We start from the raw sequence: 20,215 nt of genomic DNA on the forward strand, positions 1-20,215 counted from the left end.
TCCCTCTGCCCAGTCCTGCTTCCTCCACTCCTTTCCAAGGGTGTTGATCCTAAGGGTACTCCTGCAGGCTAAACAGTGGCTCGGAGTCTGTTTCCTGGGGAGCGCGCCTGCCACATACTCCTTACATGACTGTCTTGCTCATTAGGCTGTGAGCTCTTCAGGGGCAGAAGCCTTACCTTAATTATTCCCAAATCCACAGTGCCTAACGCAGGCTCTGGCACATAGTACGTGCTCAGGAGATGGTTGTTGAATGAATACATGTAGTAACTTACAAACTATTGCAGGATGAGAGGAACTGAAAGAATAGATGACTATGGATGGTACCCCTCAGTTGATGTCTTTTGTTAATTATCATATTTCCTTTCCAAAAGAGTATGACTTTCCATTATTCCCTGGCAGGAAACTCCAATTTCTAATTTGGGAGTAGCCTGTACTCCTTCTTCCTCCTTCCAACTCTATCCTGCTGGACTGAAAACGAGCTTTGGGGTGTGGTCCCTCAAGAACTGTTAAAGTCAAAGGAGAAGCCATGACCAGAATCTGTGTCCATTCAGCCAATCTACGACTAGTCTGCTTATTTCAGGGTAAGAACTCTGCTCTGTAACCCCATCCTTATGTACATATTTTTCTCTTAGTTGATTTCTGTTTTATTTTAACCTTAGAAAATTTTTAAATACTATGTTTCAGGTGAGCTAAGTGTGTTGCTCAGACCTGATTAGGTAAGTCAAGTGGCTGCCTGGTCCAGATGGAGGAAGGCAGAGTGGCGCCAAGAGATAGCAATCGAGCCAAGGAACTTGAAAGGACCAACGACGCCTTAGCATGATCCTTCCCTGAGGGCATGTCAGAGGTATGGGGTTCCTTTCTTCAAGGAGTAGATCTATGACCCCCCAAAGAATAAAAAAGGATGACCAATCCCTCAAAGGAGAAAAGCTGTTAAGCTCTAGATGAGGGATCCCAGTGATCACCTCAAAACTCCACTTTTCTCATGTCATACCCTTAGTGCTCTCAGGATTTTTAGATAAAGATCCTCAGGATTGTTGCCCAGGTCTGCTTTGACGTAGCCTGGGCCCAGTCACCAACAGACAGGAGACTCCTAGTGGGGCGTCTGTGTGGGCTGGAAGGAACTTGGCTCAAAGGAAGAAGCCACAAAGAGGGTCGGTCATCTTCTCTCAAGGAGACGAACTCCTCCCCTGACTGGGACAGGCACATGATTCATGTCATCTCATGCTCAGACTGGCTCCCTCTGATGTGACAGTTGAGGCCTTCCTGGCTGATGGTGCTCTGACTTGCTGCAGTGCAGCTGTGTTTATGTGGGGGCCAACATGTAAACAACAGTTGCCAGTGTGTTGCACAAACAGGCTCATAATGTCACTTCAAAGCATCTTTATCTGTAGTCTCCCACCGTTCCTTCATACTCTGTTTACTTTTGGTCATCCTTCGCTTTCCCGCGTGAGAACTCCAACAGACCCTATGAACTTTGTGCTTACTCTTTGGTAAGGGACAATCTTCGAGTCATCCAAAGCAGCAAATACTGACTTGATTCAGCAATCAGCATGTCCAGTCCAAGAGAGTAGTCAAAACTCTGAAACTGAGAAAATGTCAAACCCTTTCCCCCTCTCCAGCTGGGCCTATTGTGGGCTGGAAGCCAGCCGTGGGTAACTGCGTGGGGGTCTGCCTGGCTTCTCTCTGGCTAACTGAGCCCCTTTGGGACTGCCCGTGGGGAGGGAAGAAGGGGAAGGGAGGAAAAGTCTCACTTGAACTGGGATTGCTGTAAGCTGGCTTCACCTGTCTGGGCTGCCGATGTCTAAAGCTGGCTCTAGATCTCTTGGGGCACTTTCCTGGGCAATTCAAAGGTTTCCTGCCAGGCTCCCCTCCCTGGCAGTGACCTTAGCCCCAAGTGGAGGCATCTGTATTTTAAGAGGTTGCTGGCACTCCTTCAACCCCCAGAAATGTACCTCTAAATTCTCCCTACTGCAGTGCCTCTGTCCCTCCAGGAGGCCCTTGGAACAGAACCCAGGATGACCTGAACCCTCTCCTGTGGTACATTGCTCCAACATGACAGAGCCCCAGCCCCAACAAACTTGGATGCTGTTCAGTGTTGCTGCAGCAGCAGTCCTGGCCAAGCCCCCAAAGCAGGTAGTTGGTCTGGTTCTCACCTTGTGGACTCCCAGGTGGGGATCAGACTCTAGTCCCCAAATAACCAAAAAACCAAACCAGTTGCCATTGAGATGACTCCAATTCACGGTGACTCCGTGTGTGTCAGAGTAGAACTGTGTTCCACAGGGTTTTCAATGGCTGATTTTTTTGTAAGTAGATCGCCAGGCCATTCTTCCAAGGTGCCCCTAGGCAGACTGGAACCTTAAACGTTCCAGTTAACAGCTGAGCGTTTTAACTGTTTGCGCCACCCAGGGACTCCAGTCCCCAATTACGGGGTGAGATATGAATCTCTTCAGAGGATAAGGAGGCAGGCAATCTTCCCTCCCTCGTGTGGAGAGAGGAGGAGATGGGCCCACAGTACAGCATTCTCCAATTAAATCCTTGTCACAGAATCCTCTCTCCTCTCCTCTCTTTTTATCTTTTGTTGTTCTCCAAGTGGTGGTGGGGGTTCAAGCATCATGGAACAGGTTCTCTGACATTTCCTTTGAAAATATGCACTGAGGTTTTGATATCTTTCTCTGGGATTGCAAACATATTGTGTCTTGATGCCTAGTCAAAGCTTCAATTTAATATCCTGTTACATTAGGTTAATAGATATTGTTTACAGAACCAAATGTTGATCCTTACAGTCCAATAATTTCCAATAATTTAAAAGCAAAAGCCACAGAGCTCATAGGCATGACACTGAGAATAAACATGCTGTTTAAACAATGGGGTCAAAGTCACTAGGAAGAGGACAGAGTCCCAGATCCAGCTGTGAGGACTAGGACACTGCCTAGTCCTGCCCCATGAGCAGTTGTGGATTGGACTGCTGTGATCTAGAGGGTTTTCATTAGCTGATTTTTGGAAGTAGATCACCAGGCCTTTCTTCCTAGTCTGTCTTAGTTTGGAAGCTCCACTGAAAACTGTTCAGCATCATAGCAACATGCAAGCCACCATTGACAGGTGGTGGCTGTGCTTGAGGTGCATTGATCAGGAACTGAACCTGGGTCTCCTGTGTGGAAGGTGAGAATTTTATCACTGAACCACTACTGCCTCACTGTAATACTTCTTATAAAATCCAGGGAACTGAAGAAGGCAAATTCATGACCACAGCATCTTCCCTCTGTGGGGTGTGGGGAAAGAGAGGGGCTGGAAACCAGTCCTGATGTTGGTTTGTATGATGGAAGAGGTGGAAGTGGGGAGTAGCAGAGAAATCTTCCTGCTTTCATGGATTTCTGCAATTTCAGCAGCAGCAGAGTGGTGGTCAAGGGCATGGATTCCGGAGCCAATCAGACCTACATTTACATCCCAGCATTGCCACTGATGACCTGTGCAACCTTGGCAAATAGTTGACTCATGGAGCTGAGAGTTCAACACCTGTCCACGAAGGCCCCCAGCAGGGCCCAGCAGCAGATGGTGAGAAGAAGTGGTCCTGACTGAGGAACTTCATCCTGAGTTGTACCCTGTTACTTTCCTAAGAAACCACTTAACTGTAAGTATGGTTTGTGAGTTCTGTAAGACGTTGCAGGGAATTACTGAACCCAAAGACGGGAGGGAGAGTACTGAAGGGAGGGGGTATAGTTGATGCTAGAGATGATGGAGTGGTACAGCAGTTTGGAAAAGTTGGGCATTTGGAACATCTTTAACCTCCACCTTATAGGAACCAGCTTTGTGCTGATCCTTATAAAAGAAGTTATTTGTTTATCATAGAAAGAGATCAAGACTCAGAGATAATGTCTCCATTTGGTTTAGGTTTGATTGCATGTGAGATGAAAGCTCAAAATAAATAATGACTTAAATAAGATAGAAGTATATTTTCCTTTCATATAAAAGAAGTTTGGAGATAGACACTACAGATTTGTAAAGTGTTGCATAATGATAGGACCCAAGCTCCTTCCAGCTTGTTGCTCTGCCATCCTCAGCTTTAGCTTTCACTTCATGTCCCAAGATGGCTGCTTGAGCTTCAGTCATCCCATCTACATTCCAGCCAGCAGGAAGGAGGAAGGGTCAAAGAAAGGTACACCGTCTTTCTTCAAGGACATTTTCTGGAAGTTGCACACACTACTATAACTTATTGGCCAGAACTATTCACATGGCTAGACCTAGCTGCAAGGGAGGTTCAGAAATGCAGTCTTTATTCTGGGCGGCCATTTTCCCCATTAAAAATCAGGGCTTTTATTTAAAAGGAAGTGACTAATGGTTACTGGGCTAAGCAGCTGTCACTTTTTGTTAAATAACTTGCCCACTTTCTAGTGGTACTCTGTCTGGCCCACTTCGGGCTGGAAGCCAGCTGTGGGTAACTCGGTTGGGGTCTGGTTAATTTCTCTCTGGCTAACTGAGCTCCTCTGGGACTGTCCATGGCGAGGAAAGAGGAGGACAGGGAGGAAAAGTCTCGCTTGAACTGGGTTTGTTGTAAGCTGGCTTCACCTGTCTGGGCCTGCCAATTTTCTAAAGCTGACTCTTGATTCTTTTTTTTTTTGTGGGGTTGGGGAGCAGATGCCTACACCAGAGAGAAGAAGAATAAGGATATGGAAGGTGGAAACTTAATATATGGCTATCCTGGGATCTAGGACATGGCCCCAGGGTCTCCTATCTGCTTTACTGCAATTCCAGTTGCTTTGCCAGGAGCCAGTTGTGCTTAGCTAACCACCTGAAGCTGTACTTCCACCTGGCTTCTTTATTCATTGGATGCTGCTGCTGAAACCTGCAAGACAGAGCAGAGAGGAAACTTCAAAGTCAGTGCTGAAAGGGTGAGGAGGGGTGAGAAGTGGAGCAATTTTCTCTTCCCTTAAGCTGGATGCCTTCCTCGCTCCCTTTTGAGAGTGGTGGACTTGTGGTTTAATTCCACTTCACCTAATAGTTAGTGAGCTTCTACCCCAAGCAAGGGCCCAGATTGGCTCTAGGGGACATCAGGGGAGTGTACAGGGTCTCATCCTTAAGGAGCACAGGTGTGTACACAGATAACTCCACAGCAAGGCCCTTGGAGGGCAAAAGTGAGATAGGAGGTCAGAGTAGGGGGTTGGGGGAAACATGAGGGAAGAAGAAGTAATTGAGCTTAGCTTTGAGGAACAGTTAGCATATTGCTTAGTGTAACCAAGGAGATGGTCAAAGGGCATCCCAAAGAGAGGAAACCTGTGAGCAAGAGAAGCAGAGAGGATCTAAGGAAAAGTAATTAATCCAGAGACATTGGAGTGTAGGGAGATTGTGTGGAGGGGTTGGGGTGAAGGTCATAGAGGGACATGAGCATAGGAATGGGGTGGGATGAGGTGAGAGATAAAGATGGGAGGGAAGAATTGAACTAGCTCATGGCAGGTTTTCTGTACTAGGATAAAGAGCCCATGCTTTATTATGTAGGAAATGGGGAGTCATCAAAAGAAGACACGATGGCCTTCCCTTTCTGCCCTGTTTTGGTTTTAATAGAATTAAACAGCAGACATTCTCTAGGAGGCCCAAAGACCAATAGAAACCATCAATACCCATTGCCGTGGAGTCAATTCCAACGCATAACAACCCTACAGGACAGAGTAGACCTGCTCATAGGGTTTCCAAAGCTATAAATCCTTATGAATGCAAACTGCAACATCTTTCTCTCCTGGAGCAGCTGATGGGTTCCAGCCACTGACCTTTTGATTAGCAGCTGAGCACTTAACCACTGTGCCACCAGGGCTCTTTTGGAATCATCAATAGAGAAGGCTTATAGACATTTTCTGTTTTCCACGTGGAAACATTCTGTAGTTTAGTGATGACAAATTCCTGTGGGAAAAAACTAAGGTGGGGAGTGAATACTGTACTCTTCTCTTTCATTAGGTTGGCAAGCACCAAGGTAATGGGAAGGAGGCTCTAGTTACACGTTGTCTCGGTTGTCTAGTGCTGCTATACAGAAAGTGGATGGCTTTAACAAACAGAAGTTTATTCTTTCACAGTCCCGTAGGCTACAAGTCCAAATTCAGGGCGTCAGCTCCAAACGCTTTCTCTGTCGGTTCTGGAGGAGGGTCTGTGTCATCAATCTTCCCCTGGTCTGGGAGCTTCTCTGTGCAGGAACCTCAGGCCCAAAGGATGCGCTCTGCTCCCAGCACTGCTTTCTTGGTGGTATGAGGTTCCCATGTGTCTCTGCTTGCTTCTCTCTTTTATGTCTCAAAAGAGATTGGATTAAGACACTATCTAATCTTGTAAACCTCATCAGTATAACCTCATCATAATGATAGAGTTTGCAACACATAAGGAAATCACATGAGATTTACAAAATGTACAGAATCATACAATACTGGGAATCATGACCTAGCCAAGTTGACAGCTATTTTGGGAAGATACAATTCAATCCATGACATGTGTCCAGGCTACCCAGGAGCCAGGAGGCCTCACCGGAACAGTGTCATGCTGCAGGGGACTGGCCTGGGGGAGGCCAGAGCTTCCTCTGCCCAGGAATTTTTCCTGTTATTTAAATAGTGCTTAATTTTCTGAGAATTCCTAAGAATCAGGAATATGCTTTATTTTACTCCAGCAGATGTTTATTTATTTGGGGCTCACTGAAAATTTGGTGCATGGAAGATTGAAAATGATTAAAATTATGTTTTCAGGGCATGAAAACAATAAATTGCAGCAATCCTTCATTTTTATTACCAATACCTGTTTGGAGGCTTGTCAGGTGAAGGAAGACTTTACTTTCATTTTCATAGGATGAACTAGCATAGGTTTGAGGGAAGTTTAACTGTGAATTTTTTTATTGTTAAAAGCAGCAACTTAGAATGGATATTTTTTAAAATATTAAGTTAGAGCTTAGATTTGAAAGATTAGCAGATATATAGTATATAGTACACTCCAGTTATCTGGAATGGAGTCTTTCAACATGTCAGGATGAGGCATTTCATAAAAATAAAATATTCAAGTATTTGAATCATGTCACTTGAAGGACTCAACATTTGTGTTAAACATTTTTGATTGAAGAGTTACCCAAATCTCTTGTGTAACCACTGTCTTCACAACAAGAGTGCAATGAACATCAGATCTCATTTGCCTTGCTGACTTAAGATCATCATTATGAAAATCAGTTATCGGATTATTTTGAATGGCCCTCAGACACTACTGAAGCTTGCAGACTGTGTGTCCCTGCCCTAAATGGCCCCAGTTGTGATTCTGTAATTCTTCTGTTAGCTTAAGTGTCTGGACAAGAGCCTGAGAGTGTTCTATAACTAAAAAGTGTGATACCCATATTTGGTGTTGGCATTGAGGTCCTTAGCCCCAGAGAGTGCTGGGTTTGCTTAGTCTTGCTTTAGGTAGTCTTGTTTACTTGTAATGTGAAGTCAAAAGATCAGAGTTCAAGTTCCAGTTCTTCCTCTTGTTGACTATGGCCTCAGACAAGTTATCAGTCCCTGTATGCCTTGGTTTTCTTATTTAAAAATGGCAGAAATAACCACTGCCCCTGGGTTGAGGATTAAAGGAGGTAAGAAAGTTCATTAAATGCTATAAAGTGCTGTGTACAAACATGTAGCTCATGTAACTGCAAACACTTGACCATTCTCCACTTCTGCCCTAGATACATACTTAATCAGGAATAAATTGTTTAGAGGACTTGTATGTGCGTTTTGAATAGCTGGAGAAAGATTGTTTACATGTATGGATAACTCTGGCAGATGAAGCAGGAAGGTTTTAAGGGGAGGAGGCCTCCCTAAAATTTTCCATTATAAAGCTATAGTGAAGCTCGTCAGTTCTGGATTAGAATTGGGTTCAGCAGTCTATACAAATGCCCTTCCCCTCAACAGGACATAAGGAGGGGGATGAGCTCCCAAAACATCTTTCTCCGAAGTTACTTTGGTTTACCGTGTTTATTTTCCTTGATATTTCAGGGGTTGTTTAGTGTCTCTGGTCAGAGCTGTCAGTACTGCAACATTACTAGTCCTTTAAGTGTCCCCTGACACCTTTGGAACTGCACGCGGGCTACTTTAGCACTGAGTGGGTCTGAGCCGTAATATGATGGCCTCTGACGCTAACTGTAACTCCAGCAAGAGATTTATGGACTTGCATGAGTTCACAAGAGGAGAGAGGGAGAGACCAGCTAGGTTCACTCGCTGGCTGATCGGGACTTGTTACATAAACTGGGTCCATTCAAAGCCCAGTCTTTGTAAGATGCCCCTCTTTTGCACATCCCTGCAACAATAGCCAAATGCTTATTGTGTAAGTAAGTTCAGGTTGAACCACAGACCAAACAGCCTGCCCCTTGCTAGGCAATGAGGCAAGGAGGGCCTGCATCCACTGAAGAATGGTTTCTTTTCATAAGGAGTGAGGAGTTTTTTTTGGCTGGGGCCCGTAGGACTTCAGATTAGTACACCGTGCAAGATTTTGAGTCTTATAACATGTTAGCTCATTGCTCCAGCATGCGATTAAAACAATCAAGTGATTAAAATGCCCGATGACATTTTAGTTAGGACACATCCTTACAATAACCCAAATCCTTCCCCACACACGTGGAGAAAGCAATTTACAGAGGAAACACACAGGGGTGCAGCAAATGGAACCAATACACGTAAAACATGGGGATCTTCTAAAAGCTGAGTTGAAATGACAGTGAATGGTAGAAATAAATCTGGTATCTTGAATATATAGTAAAAGTAAACACAATAAATTAAATAGGCTACAGGATAAATGCAGCTAAATAATAAAAAGTAAACACAAAATTACTGTGGTTTGGGCTATGTGAAGATAAACTATTCACAATCTGTTTCTGAAATAACGGGCTCTTTCCTGTTACAGATAAAGAGGACATCCAGGAATAGGTACAAACATGTTTCAGCACACCATTCTCATATTCCCCCTTTCTTGCTAAAACTACTTGCTGTACTGGATGTGAGAGTTAAATGAGATATGTGTCACTATGCTTGGCACACAGCAAACGTTAAGTGTCTTTGTTATCTAGTCTGCTATCACAGAAATATCGCAAGTGGGTGATATTTCAGAAATTTGTTTTCTCATAGTTTGTTGTTGTTTCTATGTGCCATCGAGTTGGTTCCGACTCATAGAGACCTCATGTACATCAGAAAGAAACACTGCAAGGTCCTGTGCCATCCTCAAAATCGTGATGCTTGAGTCCATTGTTGCAGCCACTGTGTCAATCCCTCTCTTTGAGGGTCTTCCTCTTTTTCTTTGACCCTCTACTTTACCAAGCATGATGTCCCTCTCCAGGGACTGATTCCTCCTGATAACATCTCCAAAGTACGGGAGACAGAGTCGCACCATCCTTGCTTCTAAGGAGCATTCTGGTTGTACTTCTTCCACAAAAAACCTCATAGGTTAGGAGGCTAGAAGTCCGAATTTAGGGTAATGGCTTTAGGAGAAGGCTTTCTCTGTCGGCTCTGGAGGCAGGTCCTTGTCCCTTTTGAGCTTCTGCTCCTGGGCTGTCTTCAGGTGCCTTGGCATCTCTCTTCCCCTATCTCTGCTCACTCCTCTCTGCCTAATCAGCTTAGTTTATGCTTAGTTTATGACGGATATGCGTCATTAACATTGCAAAGATAACACATTCCCAAATGGGATCATAACCTGGGACCTATCTAAGGAAAATAGTGCCCGAGCAATTAGTTTTAAATTGCTGAATGATCTTTCACAGCTGTCGATGGAAACTGCTGGAAACTACAATGGCTAATAGAAACTGCTTATTAGCGCCCCCACCCCAAGTAGCGCCCTACCTACCATACCTTAGTTACGTCTCTGATTATAACCACAGACATAAAGGTTAGGATTTATAATACATATTTTTGGGGGACACAATTCAATCCATAGTACTGACTGCTGTTAAGCTGAAATCTGAAGGGTGCTTTTCTTCTCCATCCTTCTTCTTCTTTTTCTTTCCTGCCCTGCTTTGTTAGTTCTTACTGATTGTGTGACCTGGGATGATGCTGAGGCAACCCTGCTTGCCAAGAACTTTGCTCATTCATATACTCAACCAATATTTATTGAGCTCCAACTATGCGCCCACGGAAACAGCAGCCAAGAAAGCAAACAATGGATTGCACTGGGGAAATATGCAGCAAAAAACCTTTTTAAAATCTTGAAAAAGCAAAGATGTCACTTTGATGACTAAAATGCGCCTGACTCAAGCCATGGTCTCTTCAGTAGCCTCGTGTGTGTGGAAAAGCTGGACAATGAAGAAAGAAGGCCAAAGAACTAACACATTTAAATTGTGTTGTTGGCAAAGAATATCAAATATTCCATGGACTGGCAGAAGAACAAATAAATCTGTCTTAGAAGAAGTACAGCAAAATATGCCTTAGAAATGAGGATGGCAAGACTTTGTCTTACTTACTTTGGGCATAGTATCAGGAGGGACCAGTCCCTGGAGAAGGCTGTCATGATTGGTAAAGTAGAGGGTCAACAAAAAAGAAGACCTTCAATTAAATGGATTGACACAGTGGTTGCAGCAATGGACTCAAACGTACCTACTGTCTTAGTCATCTAGTGCTGCTATAACAGAAATACCACAAGTAGATGGCTTTAACAAAGAGAAATTTATTTTCTTACAGTCTAGTAGGCTAGAAGCCCAAATACAGGGCATCAGCTCCAGGGGAAGTCTTTCTCTCTCTGTTGGCTCTGGAGGAAGGTCCTTCTCATCAATCTTCCCCTGGACTAGGAGCTTCTCCATGCAGGAACTCCAGGTCCAAAGGACACGCCCTGCTCCCGGTGCTTCCTTTCTTGGTGGTATGAGGTCTCCCCTCTCTGCTTGCTTCCCTTTCCTTTTATCTCTTGTAAGATAAACGGTGGTGCAGGCCACACTCCAGGGAAACTCCCTTTACATTGGATCAGGGATGTGACCTTAGTAAGGGTGTTATAATCCCATCCTAATCTTCTTTAATGTAAAATTACAATCACAAAATAGAGGACAACCACACAATATGGGGAATCATGGCCTAATCAAGTTGACATATATTTTTAGAGGACACAATTCAATCCATGACACCCGCTATTGTGAGGATGGTGTAGGACTGGGTAACATTTTGTTCTGTTATACATAGTGTTGCTATGAGTCAGAGCCAACCTGATGGCACCTAACAACAACTATGTGCTGGGCTCTCTCGTAGACCATAGGGATTCACTGTTGAGCATGACTAGGTCCTTGTTATATTCTAGTGGTAATAAACAGATAAATAAATAGATCTATAGTGTAATTTGGAGCCCTGGTGACGAAGTGGTTAAGAGCTTGGCAGCTAATCAAAAGGTCAACAGTTCGAATCCACCAGCCGCTCCTTGGAAACCCTATGGGGCAGTTCTACTTTGTTCTGTAAGGTCTCTATGAGTTGGAATTGACTCGATGGCATCACAACAATAACAACATAGTACAATTTCAATTATTATTAAGTGTTATGAAGAAAAACAAAGCAGGGTAATGGGATAGAGGACAGTGGGGTGGGGGTTTGGGCCTATTTTACATGGAGTGACCAGGGAAGACCTGTCTGGAGAAGTGACATTTGAGCAGAATCCTGAATGAAGACTAAATCCATGGAGGATCCAGGTGAAGTATGTGGCAGAGGCAGAGGAAATAGCATGTGCAAATGCCCTGAGGTGGAGACAAACTTGGTACAATCTTAGGAAAACAAAAAGGCCAGTATGACTGGAGTAGAGTGAGGTTAGGAGAAAGTTCTCAAAGATGAGCCTGGCAGCATGGGTAGGGGCCAGATTATATAGGGCTTGTGAGCATGGCAAGGTGTTTGCTCAAATTGTATTCTGGGATTGATGTGAAGCTATTGGAGAGTTATGAATCATGATCTACTGTATATGTTTAAAAAAAACTCTCTGGTTGCTGGAGAATACAGGAAGGCAAGAGCGGAAGGATGGTGCCTTAGTTATCTAGTAACTAGTATTCTGTTGTGGTATAACAGATACCACAAGTGGATGTCTCATTCACATAACAAAGACAACCCATTTCCAAATGGGATTATAACTACAGGTACAGAAGTCAGGAATTACAACACATATTTTTTGGGGACACAATTCAATCTATAACATTTCACTCTTTGCCCCCTGTCTTAGGCTGGGTTCTCTAGAGAAGCAAAACCAGTAAAGTGTATAAATATGTATATATAGAGAGATTATATCAAGGAAACAGCTCATGCGATTGTAGAGGCTAGAACATCCCAAGTCTGTGGATCAGGGTAGAGGCCTCTCCCAAGTCACATAGCTGCAGAAGCTGGCAAGTCCAAGATCAGAAGGTCAGAGAGCAGGGCTCCCACTCACAGGCTGTGCAGACTGAAGAATCCCAGGTTCGGCAGATAAGCTGACAGCTCAAGTCCCAAGAACGGGAGATGAGATGACAGGAAGCAGCCGCAGGATCCAGAGAGAGAGCAAAAAGCGAGAACATCTGCTTATATACAGATGTGTGCCACACCCCCAAGGAGACTCCCTTTCATCTGATTGGCTACTCACAGTATATTCAATCATGGGAGTGATTACATTAAAACACGGAGAATCATGGCCCAGCCAAGCTGACACACAATCTTAACCATCATACCCCCCAAATTCATGTCCTTCCCATATGCAAAACGCATTTACCCCATCACATCATCCCCAAAGTCTTAAATCAACTCTAAGTCCAAAATCTCATCTTCTGAATTATCTAAATCAAATATGGGTGAGACTTTGGGCATATTCCATCCTGGGGTAAAATTCCTCTTCATCTGTGAACCTGTGAAATCTAGATTACAAGTTATCTGTTTCCAAAGTACAATGGGAGAGATAATTCAAAGGTTTAACCCTTTTGTGAGAATACTAAAGAGAACTAGAGACCTTTGAGAGTTACTGTTCTCGGCCACTATGCTCCTCATGTCCTTTGGATAATTCCTAAGAAATCTGTCCTTGTGCTTTAGGCACTTTCTATGGCCCCCAAAGGGATCAGATAGGAACCAGTCCAACCAGGAAAAGAAGCACCAGAATATAAAGGTATGTAATTCAAAAGGCATGATTCATTTTTATTTCATTGATTTTACCATTCATAGAGTCCAACTCAACCATTTAAGGTTATGAAAATTGTTTATGTTCTGTTCTATTGTCTCATCCACTTGGCTCTAATGAGTCTGAATGCAAATATTGGAGGTGGCAGCAGGCCCAAGAGCTGCAGACACCTACCTCCTCCCAGACCCGTCTCATCTCCCCCCAGCTTGGTGGCAGTAGAGTGGGAGCTGTGAGTAGCTGCCCTGTCCCACCTTCAAGCTTTACATGCTAGTCACACTGCTATCTGGTTACTCACGCGTTGTGAGGTAATCTCCCCATTTTATCTGTTTTTGGATGTGTGAGCCATGTAATCCCTGATTCAGAAGTTGTAAAGCTGAGACTCCAGCCAATAATGCTACATAAAAAGAGGCTGCCATTTTCTCATTCTCAGGCTTGGTAATGATGCCTGCTGTAAGCCAGTCATTAGGGAAATGACTCATTGGGTCGCTCCTGTGTTAATAAGATTTCACTGTCTTTGATCCTGACTCAAACTGGCTGGGAGCAACATGGGGATCGTATAAACTATACTGGAGTGTGTCACTATGTAACTGTTTACTTGACTTGCCCAGATACTATGCACACAGGAGCAATTCCAGCCCATCTGCCTTCCTTCCAAGTCTGCTGCAGTCTTAAGCCCAGTTCACACAATGGATGTCTGTTAGTCTCCTGTCTTACCTGCCAGGACGTTGAGACCACAGCTGAGGCCTCTCTAATGGGTTAACAAGCTCTCAAAGATGGTTAATGGCCCAAACTCAAAATAAGCATCTGAGCTCTCTTTGCACCTCTAATAATGACAAATGAAACCTCGTTTAGGGTTACTGTGGGACCCTTTCATCTTTTTATCACTCTAGGGCACATCAGGGGCCATTTATTTATTTGACAGATATTATTGATTCTCTAGTCAGGGCCAGGCAGGGCTAGACATTGAGGACAGAGATACAAAAAACACAGTCTCCAATCTCAGCGGCCTGGTGGCCTGGTATAGGGGACTAATGAAGATATAATCAATTATAAAGTGGTCTGATTAGTGTTGTAATAGATCTCTGGGTGCCACAGAGGCTTTCAGGGCGTACCTTACCCAAGGAGTGGCTGGTGGATTCAAACTGCTGACCTTTTGGTTAGTAGTCAAGCTCTTAACCACTGTGCCACCAGGGCTACTGACCCTGACTTGTGGTCAAGAAAGATTTCCTGAAGAAAGGAAGCTTAAATGGCTCTGGAAGGACACATAGGAGTCATCCAATCAGAGAAGGGCCAGGAAAGAAGCTGAGGGACATTCCTAAAAAGAGAGGGAACAGCATATGAAAAAAAGCCAGCTAGTGCGACCACCGAAATCCTTTATCTCCGTCTTCTTAGGCACTCAGCTAGACTACGTTTCCCAGACCCCCTTGCAGTTAAGGCCACGTGACAGTGTTCTGGCCAATGGCAAGCACGTAGAAGTGATGGGCGCCTCTTCCAGGTCTGATCCATAAAATCCTCTCATGTGTGCTGTTCCGTGTGCTTCTCCATTTCAGCTAATTGGGACATGCCCAGGGAAATTTTGGAAGCACAAGTTGGAGATGATTGAGCCACGGTCAGCCCGGGTCCCTGCACTGTTACATGAGAAAGAATTAAACTTCTTGATCTTTAAGTCTCCTGAGTCTTCCCTCAGCCTATCAACCAACCAAACCAACCACTTGCCATCAAGTCCCTTCTGACTCATGGCGACGCCATGTGTGTCAGAGTAGAACTGTGCTTTGTAGGGTTTTCAATATCTGTGATCTTTCAGAAGTAGATTGTCAGAACTTTCTTCTGACGCATCTTTGGGTGGATTCGATCTGCCAACCTTCGGTTAGCAGCCGAGCACTTAACTGTTTGTGCCACCCAGGGACTCCTCCCTCAGCCTATCTCGACCAAAACCAAACCCGTTGCCATGGAGTCGATTCCGAGCCGCCGACCTTTAGGTTAGCAGATGATCACAAACCACTTACTCCACCCAGACTCTCTCAACCAGCCTACCTCAATTAAAACAGCATACAGCATGGAGGTGTGTGAGAGCCTGGCCCGTTAGAACTCAGGATGACTAAGGCCAAGGGGTTGTGTGGGGAGTGCTTGGCGCAATGACACAAGAAGCAGGCAGGAATCAGATTACAAAGGGCCCTGTGTGACGCCTGAAGGAACTCCCAAGTTATGGTGCAGGTAACAAGCAATTGAACAAAGGAAAGTCATCACATTTAGTTTTTAGAATAATGGAGGTGGCAGGATATTAGTGACAAGGTTGAACTTTACCTGAGCCCTGTGCTCCTAGAAAACAGCGACAATTAAGAAATCTCTGCTGTTTTATTTTTCGAAATCCCCTCATCCTTTTGTGTTGCAAGCCTACACAATTCCAAGATAACAGCCTTCTCCATTCTTCCTCATGACTCACGTAAGACTTGAGATAACCCTGCTGTTCACCTGCTTCTATAAAACCCTTGACTCTCTTCCTTTTCTCTGATATGTTCCTCATTAATGTCCATTCCTCCTATTACAATAGCCTGAATAAAATCATCTCCTTAATTGTCCAGTGCATTCTGTCTTCCACATAGACACAACGGCACTGGAATAGGGGTCACAAGCTCTCTATGTGAAGCTCTGCTTCTGCTTGAGAGTAAGACCTACACCCTGCTTTATTTTTCTTTAACAAACTTTTATCACACATTAATTTATTTATTATCAGTCTTCCAGCAGAATATAAACTCCATGAGGAAAAAGTTTGTATTCCCAAGGTCTAGAACAGGTCCTGGCACATAGTAGGTGCTCAATAATTAGGACAAGTTATGGCTTGGCAATCACCCAGCCCACATGAGCTTTCTACCATCGTCCCTCTTGCCCTTCTGCCTCCCTCTTGTTTCTCTCCCTCTTTCTCTGTGTATCTCTCCGTCTTCTCTGCCTGCTTCTCTCCTTCTCTTTCTGGATCTGTTTCCCAGTTTCTCCCTTCCTCTCACTTTCCCCTTTCTCCTCCATCTATGCATTGGGCCTGGCAGTTCCCTCTTATTCCTTCAGCCCCTGCTCTTCAGCTAGGTTGTTTATTTAGGGGAGGGAGGTACAAGGCCAGGTGAGAGGTCACCAGCTGTGGAGGGGGAAGCGACCTAAGCAAGTCTCTGCCCATTAATCCTGTTGCCGTTGAGTCGATTTCAACTCATGCGACCTTATGAGATAGAGCAGAACTGCTGCATAGGGTTTCCAAGGCTGTAACCTTTATGAAAGCAGACTGCCACAGCTTTTTCCCTCAGAGCAGCTGGTGGATTCAAACTGCCGACCTCTAGGTTAGCAGCCAAGTTCTTACCCACCATGTCACCAGGGCTCCAGAAGTCTCTGCCAAGTCAGTACAATTTTAGCAACTTCTGACAAATGTGTTTGGCCACAGGCTTCTTGAAAGTTAAAGATTCACTCAGAATTGGCCGAGTTAGCCTTTTATCGACAATCAACAAGTGGTTACTAAGCCTTGCTCCAAGCAGGGGGTTGAGTGCTGAGAAGGGAAAAAAGAATCCAGATGCCTTCCAGGAGCATCCAATCTAGTTAACCAAGGAGATAAGGCCCACAGTCCTACAGGGAATGTAGGGGAACAAAGGCAGGCAGAAGGCAGGGCACAGGTTGTGTAAGGAAGGTTCTGGAAGGGAAAACCATTTATAACTTTGGGGCACGTTGTCTGTCATGTGAATGATGGGAGCCAGATAGAAGAGAACAGGGATTCCACTGCAGAAAAGGAAACAAGGAAAAGAAGTGAGCAGCAGTGAATCTCCGCATCTTGTCATGAACTCGGAGGCTCCTCAGACCACTTCAGCCTGAGCTTGGCTGAGGAGGCTTTTCAATCACCGCACAGTCCTCTCTTCCTGACCCATCGTTAACACTGGGAAGAGGAAATCAGATCAACGAATGGAGACTTCCTCAGAGCACAGAGTTAGAATTGATTAACTGGACTGGTTAGATGTTGCTGCAAAAAGTTTCATCAAGATGTAGGTGACCAAGAGCTGAGTGACCCGCCACTAAGCTTCTTAACAGGGAGACAGTGTCTCAGCAGAGTATGGTACAAGCCTGCTTCTAGTTTCTTAATAAATATCAACTGAATTGATTTAAATAACATAAAATTATCTGAAAATCTTTATTAATAAAACCCGCAGCATAATGCCATTTCCCCCGCAGTCTCAGGAAGTTGCACACATTAGTATACGATGCTATGAATGTACAGGGTGAGGGGGGAGCCAAGATAAGCTGAGGAGAGAGGGAAGGGGGAAAAAAAAAGACGGTTTATTTGTGCTGGTTGTGGAAACTCCAGGCAAACGGTGAGCCATCTAGCATGAAGACTGTTTAGATGAAACACACAGCTAAGGAGAAGTGGCGTTCCTTTTGTGATTGCTTCAATAAATAGATGGGCTGGACTCTTTCTGGGAAATGCCTGGGAGAACGATGTGACCTGGGAAGGTGCGACCCTGTAGTTCTATACCTCTGGGGAGGCAGAGAAGGGAAAGCATTATTTTCCTGAGTCCTGGCATTTATAAATGTGGTTTGGTGGGTGGGCGGGGGAAGAGAGCGATGATTATGAGTAACATCAGTGAATGTTCCCTCAAGAGGACGCTTCTTGGAGCAAAAAGGGATCTGAAGGTGGAAGGAAGTGGGGAGCAGAAAGGAGTGTGTGGGTGTTCCTTTAGGAGGAAAGCTCTCATTTTACAGTCTTGGTGCCTCCTGCCCCCTCTCCCCCAGCAACTTTGCACAAGATACTCACTGGAAATATTTTCCTGGAGGCTTGATTGCTTAGGCATTCCTTCCTTGTCGCTGACGGTCTCCCTGCTCACATTTCATACCTGTTGCTGACTCACACGTTACCTTCGAAGCTGAAGGTTTTGGACCTGGGGCAGATAATTCTATAATACCATAGCAGGCCTGTGCACTGTTTAATTGGTGGGTCTATGACAGTGATAACGATATTTGGAGCCAAAGTTCACAGCCCAGGTTAATGGATGAACAAAGGAATCGGTGTTCATTTTCCGGATCTCCCTTTCCCACCAATTAGGATATTTAGAAAATATCTAAATAACAACGCAAAAAAAGATTAACTTGATTTACTTCTGTCCCTTTATAAAATAGTATTTTCCAGGTTCCATATTTCAGTATGAAGATAAGTCTTAAGTCACTGACATTTCAACAGCAATAAAGCAACTCAAGGGGTCCTGCAGTCAGGGGAGAGGGAAGGGGCTAACATTTACTGCCTGTCCATCTGCTCTGCACCAGGCATCACAGGTGCTTTGCACATGACATTGTGACCCTCACAGGAACCAGGTGTCAAGACATTTTGATTATGCTCACTTCACAGTTGAAGAAAGTGAGGCTCAGAAAGGCTAGGTGATATGTCCAAGTTCACACAGGAGGATGAAGCCAGGACCAAAATTCAGGTCTGCACAACTTCAAAGTCAAGATCTGTCTCAAGGTCACCAGTCCCTCTCTCCATAAAACAGAGGGTGTCTTCCTCTGCCACTGGAATCCTGCTTGACCATCTGGCTGCACAGACAATGGTTATTGCTTGTGGTTGTAATGTCAGCGTGTCCTATAGAACTTATTGTGTAGAAAACCAGAATCATCTGCTTAACAATGAAACACCTTTCAAATATAATTGCTTTATGGTTTAAAACTTCTTTAATCCATACAATTTAATTCTTACTACAGGGGTAGGGTAGGCATCATTATCAGGGATGATAGCAATGATGATGACAAGTACTGTCACTACTGACTCCTGGTGACCTTATGTTCAGCAGAACAAATTGCTGTCCCATCCTCCATTAGCCTTATGATCGTGGCATGTTTGAGTCCATCATTGTGGCTACTGTGACAATCCATGTCACCGAGGGTCTCCCTCACCCTCGCTGGCCCTCCTGATGACACGGCTAAAGCAACTGAGTCAGACAATGTTCTGTTGTGAGCCATAAGGTCTGGCTAATTTTTGGAAGTAAATTGCCAGGCCTTTCTTCCTAGTCTGTCAGTCTGGAGGCTCTACTGAAACCTGTCCACCACGGTGGCCCTGCTGGTATCTGAAACACCAGCATCATAGCAAGGCACCACAGTACAAAAAAACTGACAGATGGTGGGATTATGAACACCTGTTGTTTCTGCCTATTCAGCAATCACTTTTTTTTTTCTGGCATCAGCTCTAAGGCTTTCCTTGGAGGATCACTCTTCTTCCCCACTCAGACCATATGGTTTGCTTGGGGCTGACCCCACCCACTGGCTCTAAGGAGTCTAGATCCTATCCTGGCCAACAGAGTAACCTGATCTCTGTGATTGGCTTAGGGGTGGGCACATGGCCCAAGATGGGCCAATCAGAGCAAATGAGTGTCAGCTCCTAAACTTTTGTAGAAACAATGGGAAAATGGAGCTTTCTTTCTGGCGGCCTTGCAAAGCTGGTTGGAGCTGCTGGTGGTTCTCTTTGCTTAACTTGGGGGAAATCTTGCCTGAGAATGGAGCTAATCCAGAGGAAAGCAGAGTTGAAGAAGAGGGAAGAGATAGGTCCCTGATGACATTGTTTAGGTAGCCAGACCCCGTGGTACTCTAAGTCCTGGCTCCCCTGGACTTTTCAGTTCATTAAGCTACTAAATTTGCCTTTGCTTAAGTTAGTTTGAGTTGGGTTTCTGTCATTTTGTTATGTATTATTCAAGTTACTGCTCCCCACCATTGAAAGGAAATTGGATTGAGGTCACTGTGCTCATCTGCTTATTAATTGTGGAATCTGGGGGTACAAGAAGCATCTAGCCCTAGAGATGTTTCACGTTTTGTTATGGGATAGTGGAGGGGGTTTCGGATAGTCACAGTATAAGGCATTATAAACGAAAGTCACTCTTAAATCCACTCTAATATTTTCCCTTCCTTCTACTCAGTTTCTCTCTCATTGGATAGGGGTCGAGGAGGCCAGAGGGATTGAAAGTACTAGGGAAGCAGGGGGGAGAGGTAGTTTTTGGGGACATTGCATGTGGGAAGGGAGGCAAGACTTTGACATGAAATGCACTTTATGCAATAGTAAATGTGACACTAGGTATTTGGTGAGAGGTCAGAAATAAAATACAGTTTTAGGCTTTACTCATAGAGGTGAAAGGTGAAGTTT

The sequence above is a fragment of the Trichechus manatus genome, unplaced genomic scaffold (genome assembly GCF_000243295.1).
Source record: "Trichechus manatus latirostris isolate Lorelei unplaced genomic scaffold, TriManLat1.0 scaffold00058, whole genome shotgun sequence".
NCBI lineage: Eukaryota > Metazoa > Chordata > Mammalia > Sirenia > Trichechidae > Trichechus > Trichechus manatus.